Here is a 19,221-nt window from a genome sequence, read left to right as displayed (position 1 = left end):
AACTAGTGAATACACCCAAAGAACAAAAATGCTTTTGGGCACACAAGCTTTGCTTTAGGTCAGAAACTCTGCATTGTGCAGAGGCCCAGAGCACAGCTTCAGCTGCATCACTATTGCATTTGTACTGGGTAAACCTTGAACAGAAACCATTCTATTTCTGAAAAGCAGCCATTTCCTCCTAGAATGATATTAAAAAGAAAGCAGATTTCTTTGTCCCCCTGCTAGGTCAGCAAGGGCACATCTTCATGGTACCATGGAAGGTGGTACAGAGGCACCAGAAATAGCACTGACCGAAGGTGGCAAGGGCAGCTGAACACCACACAAACACCAGCCTGGTCCTGAATGACACACCTCTGTCAGTGCACTGGTAAAGCCAGCCTAAGCTTTTTACTTGGTTCTTCTGCTTAGTTATAGAATGATCTTGTCCTTTTAGGACAGACATGCCCTAAATTAGATAGTGAGTATGGATGGGGCAGTGTCAGCAAGCTTTGCTTTGGACCAGTGGCACAGCCTGGTGTGGGATGGAGCACATGTCCATGCAGACAGTGCTGTAAAAAAGTGCCACCCTCTCTTAACATACATCCTCATTTTGGGGTTCCTCCCATCACTACAAACCCTTGAAGATGCACCAATCATTTGTTCATTGGTTACAGGGATCAGCAGTAATTTGCACTCCTTTTAAGTTCCATTTCAAACTAAATGGATCTTCTATTGGAGTCACTTGGGGAAAAATCAGTTTTCTGCCTAAGCAAGACTTCACATCAATCAGGTTAATAGGAGTGTTAGAACATTTCCTAATTATAACTACAAACATTTGCAGGCTTCCTAGTGATGAGCACTCATCCCATCCCATTGTGCTAAATCACCTCGGGGCTGCCTGAAGAGGAGGCACAAAGCCAGCAGGATGGCAGCAGCCCTCAGCCTGCCCTGCACTGGGTGCATCCTTAGCAGTGACTGACACGGGGCTCTGCTCCTCAGGCTGATAAAGCACAGACCTGACGCGAGTGGGCAGCGAGGTGGTGCCCCTGGTCAGATTCACATGGATGTCACTCCCATACAAAGTGCTTTCCTTGTTCCATTTAATATCCTGACACCAGTTCCAGGGCAGCCCCTTGTCGAGCTTTTCCAGCCTCGGGCTGTGGCAGTGAGCTCACAGTGAGAGCAAGGGAGAGAGGTCAGCCTTGCTTCAAGGCCAGCAAGGAAGCAGCACAGAGTCGCAAGTCTATAAACCAAAAGAAATAAATAAAATTTATATCAAAGGCACTTGAAAGTGATATGATTGATCTGAGTTATTAAGTACCAGCCAAACACACTCAAGTGAGTGAAAAAAACCCATAACATGCTCATAAAACTGCACTCACAGTAAAAACACAGGCAAACATACCCCAGCACTCTCCCAATGTCCACATAAGGAAGGTGTTCAGTAGGAAGAAATACAATTATTTAATTCTCCAGATTTATTTCAGAATTTTCTTAACCTAATAGAGAAGTGGCACTGCCACAATTACAGATATCACTGCCCTGCCCAGCTGCATATATCTGAAAAAATCCATTGTCATTGTGTCATTCCATGTCCACTGTGCTTAGCAAGAAATTTTGAACCCAAAATGCAGAAGCACCATCTGTGCCTTTAAGGTATATAAGGTATATATATTCTCATGTCTTTCTGTAGGATTTGCCCACTTCTCTCTCATTAATACAAACGGAGATAAGTGATTAAAATTAATGTACCAGTTTCAAACTGCCCCATATCCATTAATCTCATAATAGTCAAAAGCATCTTGAAAAGTACCTATACTGCAGATCTTGAGTTGGGATTTTTAAAGTGCTATTAATAGTACATACTTATCAAAAAGTACCTAGCTAGCACAGGCACTCGCACCTTCTTAAATTTTAATAACTTCAATAACTTAGTTTCAATTTAGCTTTCAGGGCATTGGAAGAACCTCTCTTGTTGGAGCCCTTGCCTGAGGCTTTGCACTGGGGAGGAGTTGGCCAAGCATCAACATCAAAGATGTGCAACCAGCTTAGTAATGTGCTTCATGTTTGAATAAAGTCCCCCAAGAAGCTCACTTGGATTTTTTTCCTTAAAGAAAAGATTTGCAATTTCTTTGCAATGAGCATGCCTTGATGTAGACACTGGATTGTGTAAGATTGTCCTGGTGTTAATCATCAAATTTTAGTTTAGTTTGGAAGGGTCCTTAAAGCTTATCTCCTACCACCCCCTGCCTTGGGCAGGACACCTTCCATAGACCAGGTACTCCAAGTCTTATTGAACCTGGCCTTGAACACTTCCAGGGATGGGGCAGCCACAGCTTCTCTGGGCAGCCTGTGCCAGGGCCTCAGCACCCTCACAGCCAAGGGTTTCTTCCCAGGATCTGATCTAACCATGTCCTCTGGCAGTGGGAAGAGCCCTTGTCCTGTCACTTCAGGCCCTTGCCTATAGTCCCTCTCCTGCTCTCCCATAGTCCCTGCAGGCCCTGGAAGGGGCTCTGAGGCCTTCCCAGGGCTTTCCCTTCCCCAGGCTGAGGAACCCCAGCTCACAGTGCTTGTGCAAACACCTCAGGACCCTGGATTCAGCCACCACCTCTGGGTGAAGGACAGCCCTTACCTCTGCTGGTCTTGCACTGAGCCAGCTGGGCCAGCAAACTGCTCTGCTGGCTACAGAAACGGGGCAGGGGCAGCTCTGTAGGCACAGGGAATGCTTGGGTTCAGCTGATGGAGCTCCTGGGCAGCTCTGTAGGCACAGGGAATGCCTGGGTTGAGCTGATGGAGCTCCTGGGCAGCTCTGTAGGCACAGGGAATGCCTGGGTTCAGCTGATGGAGCTCCTGGGCAGCTCTGTAGGCACAGGGAATGCTTGGGTGCAGCTGATGGAGCTCCTGGGCAGCTCTGTGGGCACAGGGAATGCTTGGGTTCAGCTGATGGAGCTCCTGGGCAGCTCTGTGGGCACAGGGAATGCTTGGGTTCAGCTGATGGAGCCCCTGGGCAGCTCTGTAGGCACTGGGAATGCTTGGGTTCAGCTGATGGAGCTCCTGGGTGCTGCATCCACCTGAGAGGGGAATGGGGCAGATGCCACTACCTGGTGATGGCACTGCCTGGGCTTTGTGCTCTGAACACAGCTTGCAGGAAGGTGGAATTTAAGAAACTCCATGCTTCCACAGGAGTTCATTCATTTTCATTACAGGGACCAGTGACAACAACGCTGAAACAGCCGACTCCAGGTGTTTGGAGACACCAGAACAGACTTTAGCACAATTTATGGAAATTTCTTTGCCAAACCTGACTCCTGCATGTCCAATAAATATTACATTTGGGTCTAATCACTTGCTGCCTGCCTCTGTCCTCCTGCAGGGTCAACCCAAGTTCTTACAATTGCAAATCCCACAGTGGGAGAAGGGTGGAATCTTTCTTGCCTTTTTTGTTTGTTAGGGTTTGGGGGTTTAGATTTTGGAGGGAGTTTTGGTGAGGTTTTTTTTTTAACTGAGCTGCAATTATGCAAGACAAAATTTGCAGAATCTGTTCAAAGAGTCAGTGAATATATTCTTGAAATAAATAATACATCAGAAAACATGGGACAGGTTCTTAACTGCTTCCAAGTAGGATGGGAAAAGTCATCACTCAAAGCAAGATAACTGAAAGCCTCCATCCACCTCAGTTATTTCCTTCAACTCCTCCTAAATCAAACCATTTGTTTCCCACATTTACTCACTGAGATATTTGCACTGAAAATAGCACCTTTAATTCCCAAGATACTCTCTATTGCTTACTCCTCAATTAAAAATCAGCCTGACTTGCCTCAGAAATGGTTGTATCAGGAAAATGATGATGTCAGGAGCAGATGGGAAATAAACAGGAAGCGCAGACAAACTCTTTAAGAAACAAGGATTCTGTTTTCATGCAAATTCTGTCTAATAAGAAAAGTTAAGATCTGAGCAGAAAACAGTGTATGTGAAGAGCTGCTCCAAATGCAATTGCTTCTAAACATAATACTTCTCAATCTTTCCCAGCAACTATAAACATTTCTTTAAGTATTCTTTCCCCTTCTCTCTTGCAGTATTTCCCACTGACTTTAATAAAGTGCTGTATAATCACCTGAGTTTTGGAAGCATTTGAGCAACAAACAGAAGTTACTGGGAGAAGAAAAAAGTTTTTCATTGCTGGCAGGTGTTTCTAAGAGCTTTTACAAAGTTTTGTTTGGTAGTTTTTCAAGCTGACTCACATTCATATATAATACAGATATCTGATGCTGGTTTTAGTTGTTTTATACCTATGAATGTGCACATGCAAGGGGGATTGCACAAACACAAAATCATGTTTTGCTTCTCAGATAAGAAAAACTTCTGAATATTTGAAAGGAAATTGCATTGGTGTTATCTTTAAACAACTGAGTCCTCCCCATTTCTCTGTTTTCTCAGACACACCAAAATAATAACCCGAGACATTAATTGGGAGGGCACTGGAAATCATCATATACCTTTTGGTCTTTGGAAACTAAGAATTAAATTACTGTAATTGGCAGCTTATTAACAGGAAAATTATGCTAAACAACTTCATGTTACTGTCAGGAATTACATTTGGTAAGCTGTGAAGATGAGGCCCTTGGTGCAACATTTGCATTTTCTCATTTAGAAAGAACAATGATAATAGATGAGTGAAGCATATACAAATTATACACCAAAGAACGTTTGCATGGCTGTAAAAAGGCTATCTTGATACTGGAGTGATTAAGCCTGTTATTCATTAAGATACAGGAGTAAGGGGGAAGTAGGGAGCACATTAACTTATTTAGAGGCATATATAAAGTGAACCTCAGTCCAAAACATATGAATTTCAAGCAGACCTAGATTGTAATAGCATCTGATTACATTGCATTTTTTATGCAATGTCAGTATTGGGTTTTTTTCCTTGTATTAGATGGGGTCTGACTGTGTAATGGTGACAATCTCTGTTGCTACCCATGTCTTTATTTTGGCTGCCACCTCCCCAGACCCTTTGCCTGTTTATTCACTGTTTCTCCTGGAAAGCAGTGAGCCCTGTGCAACATACCATGGACATGAGCCAAGCAGCCTATCCACAGAAAATCACATCACTTAGTCCAGAAACTGTGGTTTTTTGGAAGCTTTTCTCTATGAGCAGTTTCCACTACCTGTCCTGAAGTCTTAGCAGTTGACAGTCTTCAAAGAAGGATGATTTTATATCTCACCAGTTCCTATAAGCAAGGGAGGATAATAGCAAAGCAGGGGAAAATTGGGTCATTCTAATGCCCTGATGAAAACCAAGAGGGACAGCACACTCAGTGACATGGGCTGCCTCTGTGAAACCAGGACACAGTGTCCTGCTCTCCATTTGTACATAGCTGTCTTCTCGTCCAGGAAGCACAGAGAGTTCAAATAACTTACTCAGTAACTCCAAAATTTGACTGGCCTGAGGAGAAATTTGTTGGCTGAAATGATGTCATTAGGATTTGAGCAGTCCCTTGTACAAGGGCAGTTTCAGAAGTTCTCATTCTATACCACAGTCAGTAGGAAAGACCCTTACACAATTGCCCTTTCAAACCCTTGTTAGTTATTTACAAAGATGAGCTATGAGAAATTTGTGTAAGAATGTGGGCTTGTAAGACTGCAGCAGGGAAAGCCACAGATTAGCAGGAAGAGTTGCAATAAAAAGACTGTTTCCATGGCTGTCACAGGGTTATAGTCCCAGATGTTTGTCTAACCTAGTTTTGAAGCCTTTTAAAATGTACTGCATGGGGAGGGTGATGTCTTGTTTTAGCACTATTCCCACCTTTTCTTATCTTCAACATTAGAAAAGCTGTTCCCTAATGTCCAATCTTGCTCTCCTTCAGTATGAACTGGTTTCTTCTTGACAGAAGGGTAAAAGAATTATACCAATCTTTTCTGTAGCAACCTTTTACATCCTTAGAGACTCATAATTTCTATCTTCACTGTCTGCCCCTTGTTTTAAGCAATGCCAGTTGAGACCTGCTCGTGGGTTCCGTGGAACTGGCCACATGTATCCATGGGAGCAAGAATAGTTATTAAATGCCGCTTCTCAAAAGAAATGAGCTGTGGCTCAATGTAAAATATTTGGTGCAATTTTACAACAGGAGTAGCATCACCACAGTGTAAGTATTTGCTGTAGGCTGGAGGAAGGACTCCTAGAAAGTGTTTCAATAATCTGTGGTGGTTTTGGTGCTGGTGGGATGCAGTGGCCACTGTGCTCTGGGGATGGCCAGCAGGGTGGCTGCAGAGTGCCCTCAGGGCACAGATACAATTCCCAGAGTATTTATTACAATTATTTACAATGAACAAGGCAGCCAACAGATTGTGGAACATCCTTTGGCACACCACTGTTTCCCAAAAAAGTAAGTCAGTGATCAATTGGCTTTTGTAGCTCTGACTGACCAAGGCTGCTCGGCCCCTCTGCTGCTCAGCTCAGGCTGGGTGGCTGCTCTGGCCCCAGCACAGCTCTTGCTCCATGGGTCACATCTCCCTCCACTTCACAAACCCATGTGCATTACCTTTGAATGCAGCAACTCACACATAACGATACAGAGCTCACTTTCCCTGCATAATTAGTTTGGAATCTGATTCCAACATCTTAATTAGGCCTGACCCCTGGAGTATTTGACCTAGCATCATTTGCCAGCTCCAAAATGTGGTTACATACACACTGCAAATAAGCATCCTCCCAGCAGCTGTCGTTTCTGTATGAGTAATTTCAATGTCATTCTCCTCTTACAATAGAGCCAAGTGCAGGAATCCTTGGGATACTGCTGCAGCCCCACACCCCCGACTGCCCTACGCGTGGCTGCACTCCCATTGCATTCCTGCATTGTTGTGGTTCGTTTTTCGTTTGTTCTGTTCACCCCCACTGTTCATGTTAAAAGGTCCTGCCCCTATCCCGGTTAACTGTCAATCCCCAAACCCCTCCCCAGTTTCTATGGTTATCACATGTATCTTTTTATTCCCCACCCCCGGCTGCCTGCCTGTCACTCGGCACCCCAGCCTCCTTTTCCAGAAGCTTCTGGCCAGGGTGTCGGGTGATTGGCTCAGGGACCGGGGCCCCTCCCTTAGTTATACATGATTGGTTCTGTTGTTGTGTCAATCCCCAATGTATCTTTCCCTTCCCTCTTCTGATTTGTTACCCCTCACCCCTCCCATCTCCTTTAAAATCCAGGGTCTTCGACACCTCGGGGCTCTCAGCTCTCTGTTCCCGACCCTCATCTCCTACCCCCATTGGGAGTGTTTGGTCCTTCGGGACCTAATAAACCCGATAAAACCAAAGAGACTGAGAGACGCCTCTTCATGCTGCGGCTCGGAGTTTTACAGCGGCCACCGTCCGGAAGGCAGTTTAGTGCCTTAGGCGCAATACCCAGCTTCGGGTTGGGAAGCGCCCCCTTAGGCTGGAGACGGACTGGTCATTGTAGCCTGGGCGTGTTCTCCATCGGCCACAGCGCTCCACTGCATCAGTGCCAAAGCTGGGGTTACACTCACTCAGGATAACCTGTTTAGTTAAACTAGGCTGACTGTGACAGCATGCAACTCACCCTGGACTTGCTACCTAATTATATTCCCAGCAGATTTTCAGAGAAAGAATTGTCAGTAAAGATTTCCCAGAGCTCCCTGCAGTCACTGCTAGCCAAGTTGAGCAACCTCTCGGCCCACTGGGATCTACCTGCAAGGGCTTCAGACACACCTTTATCTCTAGGAAAGACAGCAAAAGAAGCAGCTGGGGAGCAGTCTAGATCATAGGCTGAGTGTGGACCTCATAAAGCATCCCCACATTTATAGACATGAAACATTTCGCCAGGGAGCAGAGCTGGGGTTTGTGAGCAGGGCTTTATCGCTGAGCACAAGCAGAGCCTGGTCCCTGAAGCATAGCAGGGAAAGCAGGTCTCAGTGTTCCTCCAAGGGAAGCAGCCCATACATTATGCAAAGAATTTACTGTGGGTTTTGAAATACTGCGTGATAGGAAGAATGAAACACGTGTCGGATGTTAGCCACGACACTTAAAGTGCACGGAAGAAATGCAGATAGTGCAGCAAGAGGGATGATGTAAAAGTGGAAATTAGCATCTATATTTTTAAGCAAAGCTTTTAAATGCACTTTTGATTCATTTTAAAGACCTGAATCCAACCTCTAGGTGTAAAGACCTGAATCCAACCTATAGACATTTAATGTAGTGCCTTTATTTTTGAAGCTAAGGCACATAAAAAACAAAAGCAAGCTCAGCACCTAAAAAACTCCCAATATTGCTTTGTCAAAATTAGCATTCACACCGGAAGCAGACACAAGCCATCCTTGCTGCAGTTCAGGTCCTGGTTCTCTCATGCTCTGGGGAGGAAGAAGGAGAAACTCACCTCCGCCTTGTTGCTGGAGTTAATTTGTTTCCCCATCGCCATCAGTCAGGAATCAGCTCCCAATCCTTTGTTCACTCCCCAGCTGAGAGAGAAGGACTCACTCGTTCTGCTATTTCCTCTCACCCTGGCTCATCTCTCCTGGCCCTGGATTCCTCCCTATTACTGTGCTAGCAGTCACTAACCTCACTCACATTCCCTGGAACAGCAGTGCTAATGTAGTGGTGCCTGAGTTATGGTCAGGCTCTCACACCATTTGAGGCAGTGGGAGCCCTGCCATGAGTTTCACTGGGTATTTACTTGCCATTTCACTCCCATGGAAATTCCTCTATTTCCTTAACACACTGAATTACCTGAGAATAAAGGGGCTGTGATTCATTTTTTATCTGATATCCTCTCTCTTGACCCTGTAATGTAAAGCTTTGTAGGAAAGGCTATAGAGCACAAGAGGAGTTCAACAACCACCTTTAGCAGGCAGAGCATTTCTGTGCTCAGAGAGCACAAATGAAATAGAGCCAAATAGCCACAAGGATCTTTTTAAGCTGAGAAATATCCCCACTGCTGCAATAAAAGGGATGGACACATCACCCATTTACTAGATCAAAAATTAAAAAGGAAGAATATGTGTTCATTACATTATTGAAAAAGCTGTTTGAAAGTCTTTCACTTGCCTAAGTCTTGGGTTTTCCTGTAATAATCACCATTTTGACTATTACAAGTCTCGCCATCAAAACCTGAGGTGCACACAAATACACAAATACATTTCTGTGCTTGCACATACAAGCACAATTTTTGTCATTATGGCACTATTAAAAACCAAACCTTCCTACGTTAGGAAATCTGTGATGAATCACATTTTAATTAACTTTATATTAAACCTTGATGACACAAAAATCCTGGAAATGGCCTATGAAGCGTCCTAGCAGCATCCAGCATAGGACACTTGAAAGTAGCACAATGCTTGTCCTCTCTGAAGATGTGACCTTGCCCTCAGCGTGATATTGGATTGTTCCAACAGCCCGTGAGGGCTCTGCCCAGCCCATTCCAGCCCAGTTTGCTGCAGTCCCATCCTGAGCTCTACCAGCCAGAGAACAGAGTTATCCCCACCACTTTTCAGACCTGGTGTTGGTTTACAAATACCACTACAACCTGTCACACCAAAAGGCAAATCTCCTGTCGATTTAAGGAAGAGGGGGATTAGGACCTGTGGTTTTTCATTTTATTTTGAATGTTTGCAGACATCTCTTGTTATAGTTACATTATTTGTGCATGTATTAGCCCTGAGACTGGGCTGTGTAATTAGTTTCTGTCAATAATAGGAACTGACGAGCCTGTTCAAATCCACACTGCCTTGGCATTAATGTTTCATATACACACAAACATCCTCTGCCTTCCAAGAGGAAATTAGGTTGGTTTACTCAGAAAATCTTCAAATATGGCCAACCACACACTGATTCCCAGCTTGGATTTATGTGGACTTGTAAAACAAAAGAAAAACAATAAAACTAGATGAAAATGCTTATACAGTACTTCAATCCTCTGACTAAATCTGTGCAGTAACTTGCCACAAGCTCGGACCTACCTAGCCATGGTATCTTGGGTTTGATTTGTGGCACTGATCATCCAATTTTATGGAAATGTGAAATTTTGAAAACACTCTGAAACTATAAAGAATTTAACCACGTCCTTAATTTTACACAGTGTCAGTGCAAGAGATTTAAAAAGCAATAAACAAACTTGTTACTGCAATAGAATCAAAGACAAATCATAAACTCACTAAAGTTACAGAGCTAAAATATGGTGTGGAGGATGGACAATGGCAACATTTATTCAATAAAACTCATTTATATGTAGAAGATTGAATAAAAATATATACCAGTATGCAGGCACAACAAATTATATAGGAGAAAAAAAAGTTTTATGGGCAAGATGTTTTATATTATGCATGCAAACGTCATAGCTGTATGGGCAAAGGTGTTAACCACATCTGCAATCACACTGTAAAGTGCCACAGAGGTGATGGGAAATGTGGCACTAGCCATACAAAGAATGACATCTTAATAGTTTTCTGTAATAAGCCAACTGCAAGAACTACTCCTATTTACTATTTGTCTTTTTCCCCTGAGATATAAACCCAGTCCTCTATCTGCTTATGAAATCTGAATATACAAAGGCTTTTTCTTCAAGAATGATGGTGTATTAATTCTGATGGCTGGGTCAAATTTCAGCCTGGGTAATTGCTTTCTGCTACGACATAGTTAAACTTATAGTTTTAATTTAAAGATGCTCCTCCACAGTCTGCTGCCTGTGCTTTATTCAGCATACATTCTAACAATCTCCACTGTGGGAATCAGTATTTTAACATGTTACTTGAGTCCTGCTAAGGTTTACCTCAGCTACTAAAATTACAAGGACCTTACTTATTAGGAAAGGTCACCTTTACTTCCTCTGCCACAAATCTGGCCCAATATTTGTTACATCTAGGGATTGTTTGTGGATATTATACAGGCACAGACAAACAGGTAGAAAGATGCTGCAGGTTTTTCTATTCAAATACTTCTCCAGAGTTAACATGGGGACATGGCTCAGGGTAACAGCACTGCCACAAGTGCTTGGGGAGCACCCAGGCAGATTTGCCATTGTGGTAACTAACGATCTTGTGGCAATCAATCAATTAACTGAATGTGAAAAACTAGTGAAGACAAGCTTGCAGATAAGAGTAAACAATCTGGGCTGGAATTGTGGAGGAGAAAGTGAAATTCCATTTCCAAGGCTGTCAGAAGGATTTAAACAATCACTCAGGAGAGAGGTTTTCTTTTCTCCCTTTGTTTTTTCTTTATTTTCTCCAGGCTGAGGGTTTCCATAGATCTTCTCATTGATCTGAAGTGGCCAGGGGCAGAAAAAGCCAATTTTGTCTGCATTAGCTTGTCTCCCTTCCACTATAGCTTAACACAAAGAGAAATGCCACCCACACCCCAGAACGACTCCACGCCAAAGGCTTGTCTCAGAAAGCAGGACTCAAGCCAGGCACTTCAAATCTGAAAGTCAAATGCTCCCGAAACCAGTGGAGGGAGAGATCCTGAACTGGTACCAGCCCACACACTCCTGCAGGCAAAGGCTCCAGGCAGTGGCCACGTGCAAATTGTGGAACAACTCACCCATGCAGAAGCAGCACTGAGGTCTGAATGGGTTTTTCCCTCCGCCTTTTTATTTTTATTTTTAATTTGCAAAAGCATTTGCAGCCCAGACTTCTATTCTGTTACTTTATAGCTTAAAAGTAAAAATCCCCATTACATAAGGTACCCTGGAAGGCCAGAACACAGGGCCCTGCAGGTGGGCCAGCAGCTATGTGCATGGAAGGGGATCTTGCATAAAAGTGTTTGGTTCTCTGCTTGTAAAGTCTCCAGCAGCAGTCGCTGAGGGAGCTGCACTTGTCCAATTACATTTAGGAAATGCCTCAAAACCAGAACATATTTTTTTAACAGAGAAACTCTTTTTTCCCTCCAGTCCCCCATCCCTCAAATGAGCTAAAGAGCCCCTTTTCCAGGACCATCGAACTGAATTTGCCTTTTGAGAGGAGTTCAAATGTTCTGTGGCCGAGGAGCCCTTGCCTGCTGCCTTCCAGCTCTCACTGAGTCCCAGTGGCAGAGAATATTTTTGTGGGAGAGGACCCCAAACCCACACTGATGATAGATGATCCCCAGTCCCCACTGAAAAGGGGTTCAGGACTGCTTCCTTCTGTGCCCTAAAGTCAGCAGGAGCTGGAACAATAAGCGCCATTTATAAATCTCTCCCTGTTTGCACCCTATGCAGAGGTTATCTGGCTTGCCTTTCTCCAGCGCTGCATATAACTATCACAAAGTACATCAGTGCAGCCATACAGTGTCATTTTTGTAATTAAAGCCCCTGACATTGACTTTCCTGTTTAACCTGCTGTATTGGCACTGCTCTCTGTTCTTCTTTTAATGTAGCTGCTGATCTTTCAAAGATCTTGGTTGCGTCTCAAAAGCCAGCTGGAGGTGGACTCTTCAAATAGAGTCAAAGAAAAATCGACATGGGGAAAGTTAACTAAACTTTAACTCAAAGGAAAGTTTTCTCTTCAGTTTGGAGCAAATACTGAGACCTGCTTTATTACAAAGCCACTCTGCCATATTGCCAAGGGCTTATGTTTGACTTAACACATACACAGTTAATCGCCTGGCCAAAAGAGTTGGAACCTGGGAAAATGAGAAAAATGGCCATCATAAGTGTCATATTAAAGGGGAAGATCATAAGTGTGAAGTAGAAGGCTGAATTGTTCCTGTATCTTTATTTAATCACAGCAACTGCATTCATTCTGTAGACTGCAACACAATGGGGCCATCTGTGTTCAAACAGGAATAACTATAAAAATACCAGACAACCAGATCAAGAGATGCTTCAGTGGGAAAGTAAATTCAGATGGAGTGAAATCTATAGCACACTTTGCCTGCTGAGTATTCACACATATAAAAATTGATGTTCAGGCTTGAGCATACCTAAATGCCATTGCAAAAATGATCCTGGAAATTTCTGACTGTATTATGATAAAAGCATATTCTTTTGCTGACATGTTTGCAGTGGTGCAATGGCTCACCAGAGTTAAGTGCTCAAGGGAGGAATTTCCTGGGAGACCATGGGGTACTTGTGTATGAAAGGGTTTGAGGCAACTTTTGAAATATCTGTCCTGTAAGGGCAGCACTGTGCTGGCAAAGAGGCCAGATCTGTCCTTGAGTCATATTTAATGGCATAAATCTCTAAGTACTTGCAGGGACTTGAAATAGAAGACACCAGAAACAGGACTGCCCAAAAATCATCTCTGAAAACTGAAGAGGCGTCTGATAGTTACATGATAAGAAAATCCTTGATCTTTGGTCTTGTTGATATAAATTACACATCTTGGGGCTGCATATATTTATGTAGCTTTAGACAAATAATAGGAACTATGGGTTGGTTCTCATAGCTCTATTTGCTTTCAAATTTAGAATAATGAATAAACCCTTGGGCACTCATTCTGGAAACTGAGACTGCCTTATGAGATTATCTGCAGCTCAATAGTCAGGGGACAAGGGAAATAAAAGGATTCACATTACGAATTTTATAATGACTTACTGCTCACTTATCTGAAAAATAGTTGGAGTCATAATTAGCCAGGCTTTTCGGTGCTTTAAGTTGCAGAGATTTCTACTGCTGCACACCTTAAAATTTGCATTTTAATGGACTAAAGATGTATATCAGTAATAGCACCAACGGATGCTCTCTTATCACTAGTATTAATACAATATACAGCTTAGGAGACTAACCCATTCACAGTACAGCAGGTTTGATCAATAAGGGAACAGAGTGACCAAAGCAAGTCAAATCTAAATGTCACTGTACTGACATGGCTCTAAATAGCAAACTCCAGCCTGCAGTCTGAGGTCAAGACCATATCAATGCCATGAACATGGAGATAGTTCAGCCAGATGTGGTAAAAACAGGGTTCATTTTCACATGTGAGACTGTATTGAACTTTTCCCCATACAAAGTGCAGCTGCCTATTGTGTAGAGCAGATTACTCATGGGAAAAAAAAAAAAAAACAACCAAATCCTAAGCATCATATTATGGACATTTAAAATCTTTTTTAAGAAATAAAATACTTGACCCCAACTAAGGCAGAATATTATTCTGGTTCTAAGGCAGAATATTATTCTGGTTCCTGCTTATTTTTAATTCTAGACCTGTAATAGAACTAGTAAGTGCTAGGGAGGTTTTTTTCCCTTCAGCTTTTAGGAGCAAACCCAATTCCTCACGACCAGAAAGCAGGGCTCCTGCTCCCTCAGCATAATTTCCACAATCATGGCAGCAAGGTGAGGAAAAGAAAATAAATCTGGAAAATAAGCCCCTGGTGAGCAACACAGCATCATTTCCAGAGCTAATTTGGTATGGCTTACCTGGGAACAGCCTGGGTCCTCTAGGTTTTGGCCTAGTGCACAGCACAGAATAACTTCAACACCATTGTTTGCCATAGATTAACTATCAGTATTTCTGTATCACAGATCTGCTGGAGCAGCTTCCTCCAGGTGGACACTGACAAAAGGAAGAGGCTGAGAAAAGCTGGCCACAGAAGGAAGATGGAAAATGCAACAATAGCTGATGGAGGCCTTCTGACATGAGGAGCTTCATCTCCAGATAATATTTTCCTCTGACATAAAAAATTTGAGAAAATGACATATTTTTCTCTTTGAAGATCAAAGAAATATTTAACTTGGGAAGATTGGATTAAGCAGGGATTAAGTTCAGTGTTGAAACTGTCACTCCATTGCTGGAGGGATGAGGGACCGAGCTGCTTCCTTCTTGGCATGTTTTCCAATGTGCTTCTCTGAAATAATTTCTAGTTTTAGCTTTGCTTAACTGTGCATCAAAATGGTGGGGCTGGGAAGGGAGACCAGCACTGCTTCCTCTCCTCAAACCTGGAAAAATCACGGTGTCAGCAGCTGATATAAACTTGAATAGTGGCAAAACTGCAGACAAGGAGTAAACATATAGGAAGACAGAGAGACAACTGAGAGCTATATACAGGAAACAGTATTCCTAGTGAGTGAAATCTCTGGAGAAAATCCAAGAAACATCTCATATTTTTAGTGAGGGTCTATGGTAAATGTGTGTAATTCAAGGACACATCATTCAACCACAGAAGGATTGGATAAAACTGCTAAAGCATTTCAAACTGTCTGGTCTTCCAGCAAGTTAAAATGGTGTTTGAAATATCCAGCACTTTGAGGACTCTGCAATGGCAGCAAGTCTCCTTAAAGACAAGTGAAATCAGCCCCAAAGAGAAGTACAGAAACAGAGCCTGGCTTGGGGTTTTGATTAGGACAGGCTGGAAAACAAAGATTCATTTAATAAATGCAAATGGATTTTAATTAGCATTATAATTGAAACGAGACACTTTGAGAGAAGCAGAAGAAGGAGGAATAGAGACAGAAAGGGGGGCAATATTCACTGTGGCATGGTGATTACCACCCTCCCTGCAATACAGGAGGTCTGGGTTCAAGGGCTGCAATCCCTAAATTACCAAATCCCTTCAGTCCAATAAACAGTTGCTCTTAAAATAATCATAGAAGGACTCATATCAAATAAGAAATCTCTGTATCAGAAGATTACTTTAACCACTTTAATCAAAAGACCTACCCATTCTCCTCATCAACAACTGGAGCTCCTTGTTGAAATGGAGCTTCCCAGAATATTCCCAAAAGGGAGCTCGGGTGCCTCTTACTGACAGCTCCAAGATGTTACTTGATGCCAGTCATTAAGAGATTTTCCTGCAACTAAAACCTCTTCAATTTTAACCCCATGAGGTTCTGCAGTAATTTTTCATCTCTTAGAGTTAGGACAGCCCTTCACATCTGGAATGAACTCCTGTTGGCAGCACTGTTTAGCAGTAACTGCAGAGGGAATGGCATCATTCTTGAAAATGAAGAGCAGGTTTGGGGCTGTGCTAGTCAGGTGTCCTCCATAAATCTGAACTTCTTCAACCACAACTCTTGTTAATTGCTCTTTCCTCAGTGTTGAGTTAGTACAGGGAAATCATCAAACCAAAGCCAGAAGATGCTGAGGATGGTTTTTTGGGGTGATTGGTTATAGATTTCTCTCAGGAAACAGCAGGCCCTAGAAGATGCTTATTTTGGTTTTTCTTTTAATCTAGAATTCTCCAAGTGCTAGTAAAAATATAGTGCATTGCTCTTGTCTTTCTTTAATATTGTTAGATTTTCATGTGTTTATATAGACTTATAGAGGTTAGAAAGACCCTTGATATCACTCTGTCCTACCATACAACAGGCAATGCAGCTACTTGATACAGGAAAGTCCATGTTCAATATCACTATCTTTATTAACTGTCTGACAGGCAAATCTGAATATTAATAATTGCTTTGTGTCTGTTTTATCTTCTTTAACTTTGAACTTTGTCTGTTTGGGGGCTGAAAACTCTTTTGTATGTTTTCATAACATGAAACTGTTGAAGATCTTTACAAGTTCTCTAACATTTTGTCTTGGAAAGAAAATGGGGGGTAGAGGGAATTGTTAAATACAGCAACTTTATTTCAGCAATGTTTATATGCATATTTAAAGTTTAAGAGGGAGTTAACACCTATCAAGATGGAATAAAAAAAAAACAACAAAAACTTTAATTATATGCAATAAAGCCAAATATTCTAATTTTTTCAGCTAGTATCTGTCCTTCTCAGTAAGAGTCATCAGCCATAAGTTTTCCAGAGCCATTCATCCCCCCAGGTGCAGGTGATCCAGGGATGCCACAAGTAGGGGAGGACCCCATTAACCAGATCAGTTTATCCCTCATCAGTTGATGATGATATCCTGTTATTGTAATGAACTTCTTGGAACTATCAGTCAGAAATCCTGGTTATAAGTCTTGAGTATCCCATGGCCTCATTTCACTGTAATCTGCAGCAATAAAAGGTGTTTCTCCCCCGTGTTTACCTGGAGGTAAACATAAAAGGAGACTATAAACTCTCTCATGATCTACCAAGAGCAGGGAGATTGCACTGAAATTTAGGAAGGACATTTTCAAAGCTCAGTTAGGAGCATAGCTGTATCTTTGAACACATCCCTCTGTGCTTGCAATCGGGCTCCAAAAGGAAATTGAGCTCCTGCCCAGCTCTGGGACCTGCTGGCTCTTGTCACCAGCCTGATTTACCATCACAGAGGAACCCCCTCCTTTGCTTCTCTTGCCTGAAGAGATTATATTTTAAAACACCATTTTATGAACATGTGAAGCCTTCATTATGTTTTGGTAGAAAATCCAATCAAAAAGTGCCTGTCCTGCTCCTTTCCTTTCAGCTTTCCTGAACCGCCTTTCACCTCTGATTTCATATTTTCTTTCTGGAATTTCTGAGGAATGATACCATCTCATCTTCCATAGTTCTGGCTCTCCTGGCCAGGCCAGGTCAGAGTCCAGGTCATGCACCCAACCACAGCCACCATCCCCCAGCTGGGATGGCAGGTCAGGACCACCTGGAGCATCTCAAATGCAAAAATTTTGCAGTATGTTATAAAAGAGGTAAAGTTAGGAAACCATAAGAAGGTCACAAATACCAGATCCTCCACTTGCATTAAAATGCATCTCCCAATTATCTTCCATGGTGTACAGCTCTTTGTACAGGGCTGATCATGAATTTTAAAGCCAGTTCCTTGACTGTGATTAGTTTTTGGTTGCCTCAACTTTCTCTGTTTGAGATGTACATTTAAAAACTAAGAGAAGTGGATTGTTGTCTGGGAACACTATAGACCACTTGGATTTAATTCCACCCTGCTGAAGCACAGCTTTGACTTGTATATACCTCAATCAGAAAGTTAAATGTTTTCATCATCCAGCCTCCCTGAATAGTTAAGACTGGCAGTACTACTCATTAAACACACAGATGTTCTGAAGTTTGATTAGGGAACGGTAACAAACAGCCCATGTTTCATTAACATGTAGAAAATAAGGCAGCAGAGTTGAAAATGCACGAAAGGTGACTTAAGGACTAAGGGTAATGCTGAAAAATCAGAGCCCTGTGGAGAAAACCTCAAATACTGACCAAGTGGGAGGCACCCAGGGAAGTGTGTTTTACTCCCAAAGCCAAGCAGAGCACAGCTGCCTCCCCCCTCATCACAGCCACTCGAGTGAGGTTCAGGTGGGTGTAGAGCATCAGCCAAGCCCAGGCAGAGAAAGTAATCTTTACACCTTCCACAAAATCCAAGTTTTTACACACACCTGCCAAACAAGACATACTTTCAAAAAATAACAGATATTGGATAGTTCCATTGGGGATTTTTCTATATATGAAAGTTAAAAAAAAAAAAAGTAAAATTAAGAGAGCTTGAAAAACAAACAATATAATTGTTTTCCTGTTTAGAGTATCATTCACATACTCCTTTTCTTTTCATATGGTGAAATTAAAGACAGAAGGTGAAAACTTTTTGGTTTTAGTGACCCCAACTCTCTGCACAAACAGCTGGACATTTTGTATCACCAGCATCTGAGACACTTAGAGTTATTGGATTTGTTTTCTTAATACCACTCCTGACAAATGGAAACATGCATCCTATTTTAGCAAAAAGGGAACAGACTGACTGGACATGAGGTGTGTGGCTGAGCTAAAAATGTAGTCTACAAATCCTAATCCAAGACCTCCTCTAATAAAAGATCCTGTGATGGACTCTCATCCCCACATATGGGCCTGCAGGATTTAATCCTCACTGAGCTGTCCCATGGGCTTTAGTGTTCCCTGAGTGCTCCAAAATATATTCAGAATTAGAAATTCACATGTGAAAATCTTTAACCTAAATACACATCCAAACCCCTGCATAGACTAGATAGAGAGCAGGAATTTTAATACTTAATGGAGCAGTAATTCTCTGTTTGTCTTTGAGACCTGAATTACAATCGTCCTTTCTATTTTTATAAGGTCTGTCCTTGGCCACAAGAACATCCTGTAAAACTCCTCAAGATCAGACTGTCACATTCTTTGGTCACTTGTTCCATCAAGCCATACCCGTGAACCCCCAGGTCAATTTACTGATTTACTGCAAAAACACCACAAAACTCATAGACAGGGTCCCAACACTCAAATTTAGTCATTCCATTACTTAACATTCAGTGTTAGGGAATGAAATAGAAAGGAAAAAATTAGAGAATGAGGCACAGTCTTTAGAGGTTTCATTGCTGGAAAAATGTCTGAAGTCTGACTGTTCCAAAAGATGCAATAGAAATGGATTAAAAGACTTTCCTTTCTCCTTAACCATTTAACCTAGAATGCTTTCCTTACTGCAGACTTTTGAATTCGCTATGAAACAGAA

Source organism: Agelaius phoeniceus, chromosome 15 (genome assembly GCF_051311805.1).
Source record: "Agelaius phoeniceus isolate bAgePho1 chromosome 15, bAgePho1.hap1, whole genome shotgun sequence".
Classification (NCBI taxonomy): Eukaryota; Metazoa; Chordata; class Aves; order Passeriformes; family Icteridae; genus Agelaius; species Agelaius phoeniceus.
This window is presented reverse-complemented; position numbering follows the sequence as displayed.